The sequence below is a fragment of the Mytilus californianus genome, unplaced genomic scaffold, assembly GCF_021869535.1.
Source record: "Mytilus californianus isolate M0D057914Y unplaced genomic scaffold, xbMytCali1.0.p SCAF_8, whole genome shotgun sequence".
Taxonomy (NCBI): Eukaryota; Metazoa; Mollusca; class Bivalvia; order Mytilida; family Mytilidae; genus Mytilus; species Mytilus californianus.
This window is the reverse complement of record NW_026262734.1, coordinates 47,169,105-47,176,466: the sequence shown is the minus strand read 5'-3', so window position 1 is coordinate 47,176,466 and position 7,362 is coordinate 47,169,105.

The following is a 7,362-nucleotide window of genomic DNA, read 5'->3' as shown; positions in this document are numbered from 1 at the left end:
GGTAAAAAACGAATATAGTTATGACAAGAACACAAATGAATTTAGGGCTGGTGATGTCGGAAACTTTTAATTAGAAATAATATGCTTATGTACGTTGTTTCGATTGTTGTTTTTCGAAATCATAAATATGGTTCCAGATTAAAGGTATTGCAGATGTTGACTTACTCAGCCTAATATAAAAATTTATGTGTGCTAAATATATGATTACCAATAAAACGGTAGAACGTTTTTGGTAAACGTAAGTGATTGATATAAACTACATTTAATTATATGACTAAGAAAAACCGTTTGTTTTTATAAGCATAAAAGATTGTTCACTTCAGAAAAAAAATAGGAGAAATTAGATAACAATTGTATAGTTGTATAGGGAGTACCTTACTTTTTTTTGCTTTTTTAACTTTTTGATTCGATCGTCACTGATGAGTCTTTTGTAGACAAAACACGCGTCTTGCGTACACAATCTTAATCCTGGTATATATGATGAGTTTATTTATAAGTAGAATGTATGATTGCATTGAAGTTTTCTATTCTTTGTGCATGAAATTAAATATTATAATATATTATTGAATCTTGTATTTGACTAACAGTTTTGCATTAGTTGTTTGCCAAACAAAAAAATATTACTAGCAAGTACACCATACTTAGATACATGATTTATTTTTGCTTATATTTTTAGTAAATAAAAAAAAAATATGTTATTGTTTCCATCGTTAATATCGACCTGAACATGCTTGAAATGTTTGCAACTGGAAGTAAAGCAAACACCAACGAATCAATCTGTCGTTATACTAATGCTTTTTAACTGTATATACATATATGTTATCGTACACTTTTTTCACCTTTTTATAGATGTATATATGGTAATGTGTTACTTTTTGGGTTTATATGACATATTAAGTTACTATAATTATTTATTATTTTTACAGCGGAAGTTCATTTTAAGCCAACATTTGAAAGACCGAATATTATTAGAAAAATAAACGAAATGATAAATCATTGTATTAACTAAATTGAAATTATAGTGAAAGTTAAGAGTAAATGTATTATATCGGCTAATATTGAAAGCGTTATTATTTCCTTATTTAAGTTTTTCGAAAAATTCTTAACACTGCATATTTCATTTAAATTCAAACAATGAATGACCAAAAGAAAATCAACAGCATACAAAACGTAAGGTGTGGAAGCTGGTGCTCCGGTAAAAGTATGTACATCCTTCTCCACATGTGACACCCGTCGTGTTGCTAATGTAAGTATTAACCCAATGATAAGTCTTATTCGGTAGAAAACAAAATGGGAACGGGGACGCGATTGTATTTAAGAAGCCAATATATATGAAGTGTCCTCTTAAATTTGAGTAATATTTTAAAAAGTTAACATGTTTTGCCAATGGCCTTTTGTAAGACATGTCACAAATAACACACATATTAGACGTCCAAACAAGCGGCAAAAGTTAAACACATTAAATAAATATCGAACCTATCAGACATTCAATAATGTAACATCTGGTGAAACATGTTTGATAAAATCGACGATTCACATTTTCCACATCAAATGCACATTTCGACAAATAGTGACTGTTTAGGGATTCTCGATGTCAAATATTTGAAAATTCAAAGCGTAATACAGACATTTGAGGTCTGATAATAGGACCAAACGTGAATCAAAACCAGGAGAAGAAATAAGAGCTATGTTTAAGGAAGGTATATTCCTTGTTTTACGTTCGGGCTTTTTTTATTGTTATGTTAAACGAGAGATAACCCATTTTACATGAACACTTTCGTTTCTTCTCCGTATGTCACATACATCAAATTTTGATATTTGAGTTGACAACCAAAAATTGTGATTTTATTCTCAGATGTAAATATGATATATGTGTGTGCCAAGATCTGTTATCTAATCTTAAGAAGACGTAGAGATTTTATTTATTGTGAATAGTATTTTATATTATATTGTTCAATGTCGTATATCTATGCATTTTCATAGTCTCTTATAATTCTGTATAGAATGACTCTAATCTTATGTGGTATTGTTTTACTGTTTATAAATATCGATTGTACTTGTTGAGTGATGAGACTTTAATAAAACATTGAAATAAATTTAATTGAACTGTGTAGTTGTTGTATGTCGTACGATTAATTTCAAATCGAGGAAAGAAGTTAATATTTCAAGAAAATGATATAAAACAACAAATGATACATTCTAAGGCTTGTTAAAAACAACATGGAATACAATAGTTTTTGCACATTTTGTTTAAAGGATTTTATTTATCTCCTTAAAAATGGATGCTGAAATGCAAGTTCTGTATCTTACAGATAAGGCAGGATAGCAAACTTTAAAAACTGTTCTATTGTTTAATTGATTTTATCAGTATCATATAATTATATGATTTTTTTTCATGACTACCAACCGCATTGTCTTTTTCTGAATATGTCGTAAAACACACAATTGATACTTACACAGCATATCTACCGATTAGATATCCAGTCACTTGTACAAAGTAAAGATATACAGATTATGCATTAAAACTTTAACTTCGTTCCACGGCTGATACTTGCTTACCTATCGTGATTAATGGTTCAGTACTGTATTAACGTGTTAAGATGTATTAACAAAAAAACGAACTCAAAGATGATTTTGAAAAGGGTGAAGTCCATTAAACATTGACAAACTCAAACACTCGACTGTATGAACCAAAGGAACGAATGGAAAACAGCAGTCACATTCCTGACTTAAAACAGGCACTTTCTGAAGAAAATGGTAGGTTTAACCTGATTTTATACCTAGCTAAACCTGCCACTTGTATGACAGTTGTTAAATATTCCCTTATATTGAAAACTTTTGTAAGCAATCTAAACCGATCACACGAAGCTTACAAAAAGAAAAACTATTCTAAAAACATAAAATGTACACCGGTACTCCTAAAGAAGGTTTATTTAAACAAATGACAAAACCAAAATATCAGAACGAGATTTACAAGTATAAAACTAGAGGTATTTTAGCCCCGTCTGGTGAATATTTTGCTATATCACGTCGAATACATACATATTTGTGAGAAAGCGCCGATCGGTAATTTTTATTTTATTACCCCTGACCTATGGTTCATGTGCGATGTGTTAATTCGTGTGTTAAAATCAGTGATCTTCAACTTTTTAATAACATTTTACTATTCAGTTTTCCATGATATACGAATGAGATATACATAGCCTTGTTAACTGAAACAAATATGTATAACTATACTGCTGACATTATGACTGTTGCTTTATCACCGCTTAAATAATTATGCATTTTTTGTAGAACAGTGTAAAACAATATGTTTAGGACATGTGCTGATGATATTCAGGAAAATCTACACACAAGAAAATATCTATGAAAATAACTTAAAATCGTAACAAAACTTAACGTTTTTAGTTTCACACTTTTCAGTTGATGTTATGACCAAAATGACTGTTGATGACTTAAATTCATTTATTGTTTAAATAATATATAATTCATATGTGAGTGAATACGAATACTTATGAAACGATAGAATAGTTTTTGTAAAAGTAAGTAAATGATATCAAACTATTAACATGACTAAGAAAATCCTTTATATTTATAATTTACATTAAAGATTGTCAACTAAAGAATAAATTAGATGCCAAATGTAATGTACGTGAATATGATTGCATTCAAACAAATTGTAAAATAAAAAACCTAGTAATTTAATCAAATTGTCCTGTACTATTTAATTGTCTTTTGTTTTACAAGTAAAGAAAAAGAATAAAGGACATTTAACATCAGTCTTCTTTTCAGTGTGCGTGCGACGAAATTATATCATATACCACTGAACATTCTACTGTTTTAAATATACATTTTTGCATTTGTTGTTTGCAAATTAAATATGATTAACAAATTCAATGCACGACAGTTTTACCATATTTAATACATTTAACCATATTTAGATATTTTTACTCTATTTCGATATGTCTTATGTTTGCTTACATTTTTAGTTGGTAACAAAGTATAGTTTATCTTCATATCCAGTTTTTATTCAGATAATAGTAATTTAACCCTTCAAAAATGAAAAGAGATGGAAGTCCAAAATAATATTGATATGTCATGATATGACTATGAAAACATTTTTATTATTATGCAGTCTATGCAAATGGCAGCTGCAATCCATTTATAAGTTATTTAGCATCTATTAGTTTTTAATCTGTTGAATTGAGGCGAAAGATTCCAAATGGACATTCAAACTCATTAGTCGAAAATAAACCGGAAACATGTGACATCTATGGCAAAAAACGACGAAAGGACAAACGACTGTACACAAAACACAACATAGAAAACTAAAAACTGAGCAACCAGAACCCCACCAAAAACCGGTTTTGATCGCAGGTGCTCGTGTAGGGTGAGCAGATTCTGCTTTCCATGTCGCACCCGTTAAAGGTTTCATTTAAAGATTAATTCTTAATATCAGATGCATCTACGGAGACTTGCATTTATTTCATTATTAATGAGTTAGTGAAAATATCAATTTTGAGTGCATCATCATTTATATCTTTCATGTCTATGGTAATGCTAAATTGCCTCTCTAAGATATTATAATATTTTGCATGAATAAATGCTTGTTTATTTAGAAATCAAAAGTTTACCATGTCCTACCTTGTTAGCAGCCAAAGAAAAAAACAGCCCTCTTGCGCATTCATTTAAACACCCAAATTGCTCATTCCGATTTCACCCACTAATGGCTGTTGTTGCTTTTGTCTCACTTTTTTGTGTTGTATCAGCGCTATTTCATTTTCCAAAGTCTATGTTCTTCTATCAGAAACGGTCTTGTTTATATTTTGTTCAGAATACTGTTCGTTTTTCAATTTTTTGATAATTTATCACGTGAAAAGCTTGGTATTTTGTAAATGTATAAGGACAACAGAGACGTAAAACTCCGTGTCTATTTGCGTCCGTACGTTTTTCGTTTATAAAAATCAAAAACTAAAAACAAAATACGAAAGTGTTTTCGATTTTCGTTTTTGATATCTTAAAACCCAAAATGAAAACGAAAGTATTTTCGTTTTTCGTTTTTTAATTATAAATGAATTCTAACATTTGAATATGATTGATATTCATGTCAAGTTTTAAGAAATAATTGTTCTCCCGTAAATCTACTTTAATTCCGTTACCTATTCCGTCAGCAAAATATTCTTGAATATTTTTCAACTAAGCATAAGTTTTTACTGTAGGTCTTTTAATAATATTTATAATTCAGTATAAGATATTTTAGAAATGTGATATTCTTATTATTGGAATAAGTGCACAAATCCAAATCTATTTATTAAAGTTATGTTCACCGGTATGTAAACATTACCACGTGTATTTGTGTATATCTATACACGTGTTGAAAGTATATAATAGGTTAAATGTTTTTCTTTGGTTGAGTTAGAACTGACCATAATTTTTGAATAACGTCAATTCAAATATTTCATGCTATACTTCTGGCGGTTGTGTGAATTTAAGATATTGTCATTCGAGGTTCGCTTTTGGTGCAGTTTCCCACCTTCCCACCCGACTTAATGTATTTTGCTTGTGTTATTTTTAATAATGTGTGTAAGAACAGAATCTTTAATTTGATTCATATTATGTATTTGCGAACATAATGAAAATTGTTTTTATTTTTGTAGATTGGTTTTTGTGTTTGTTACCTGCAGCGGCCTAGGCAGACAGTAATAGATGAACATTTAGTATTTTGCGTTTGTCTTTAATAAATTAAAGCTTTGCTGCACACTGTCAGGCGAGCTGATCCCATACAAAGGTGTTGAGTTTATTTTGTAAATAATTTATGTTCGCTTGAAGTTATGAATTAGAACAAAATTATGTAGAACATGTAGAAAGGAGTTCGAAAAAAACTCGAATAAATGATTTTTATTGATAAGGTTTATAAGTTGTTCCATGACCTCGATCGCTCACTTGTTCGTGAGTTTATGCTTTCAACAATAGTTTTTTTTTCTGATTTCCTAGGAGTCTTTATTCTCGAAAAGCCTAGAAAATTTGCAGACTTACATTGTTTAACAGACACGTGAAATTGGTTTCTGAAACGATAAAACTTTTCCCCGTGAAAGCTAGTTATACAAGACTAGATTGTTGTAAGTACATTATATTTACAAAGGATACACTCGAATGTGTTTTTTGACATTGCATTTTGCATTAAGTAAAAAGAACCCGGAAGAGTAATGAAAATGGGGATTGCAATATCAAGCTGAAACATTTCAATTGAATTTACATAGCAAGCTTTAACATGTTATCAGATGGAAATATGTAAGATCCTCATGGACGTCTATGGACGAAAATATTCTATTTCAATAGTCTTTTGGTTTAAATAGTAAAACTAAATTGTTACATGAAGGGAAAACTTCTTTCTTATATTTTATTTGCATCAGACAGTACCAGATTTTTAGAAATTGCTTGTTTTTTTTTATATTTGTTATAGGGTATAACAAGTCGTATCTATACTTTCAATTTTGTTTAGAATAAATATTCAGAATAATGTAGAATACATGTAATATAAATCTTCATATAGTACAAGAACTAGTACAAACTAAAATATATTTACTCACCATAAACTGTTGAGACTATTTTTTTTTATAACATATATAATAGAATATTTAATTATAAATACCTTCCAGATCCAAATTGTAGTTGTTACAGTAAAATGACGTCAAAACTAAAGTAAAAAAGGTTTTAATCCATCGTTCGTAGTGAACATATTTATAGTTACAAAAAAGTAGTTCATGAACGTCGATAGACTACTGTTGCCTTAATTCATATAACACTTGCTCTAGGATGTTTAGGTTTGAGTATTCCTGATTAAAGCAAAACTATACAAGTTTTATTGTCATTACCATTTAAGAAAATCTCGTAGAATTAGTCAGTTTTAGATTCAGTAAATGAACAACGCCAAAGATGATTCCGATATATTGATTCACGGAGAAATGTGTTCACTGTTTCGTTTGTCACCCTATGGTAAAAAAAAACGAATTGCAATAAGTGCATCTCTACAACAAAATGAACGTAAAATGGACGAAAAAGTCCTCAAAAGCTGTCAAAAAATAAATTTTTCATAAAATGCCGTTCATAGATTTTTCTTACATCGCGCTATTTTTCCCTGTAGACAAAATAATAATGAATTGATGTTTAATGGCAATCGAAAAATACTAACTGTACAACAGGACAGCATTTCAATGTGATTTGAATCTGAACCCTGCTTTGTATTAAACCGTCAAGCTGAGTATTAGTTTTATAAACGTGTTAGTTGACAAGTAAAAGTCGACAGGAAGACACATTATACCGACTCAAAGTCGACTAGTCTTTGCTCTTACCGGCCGTGGG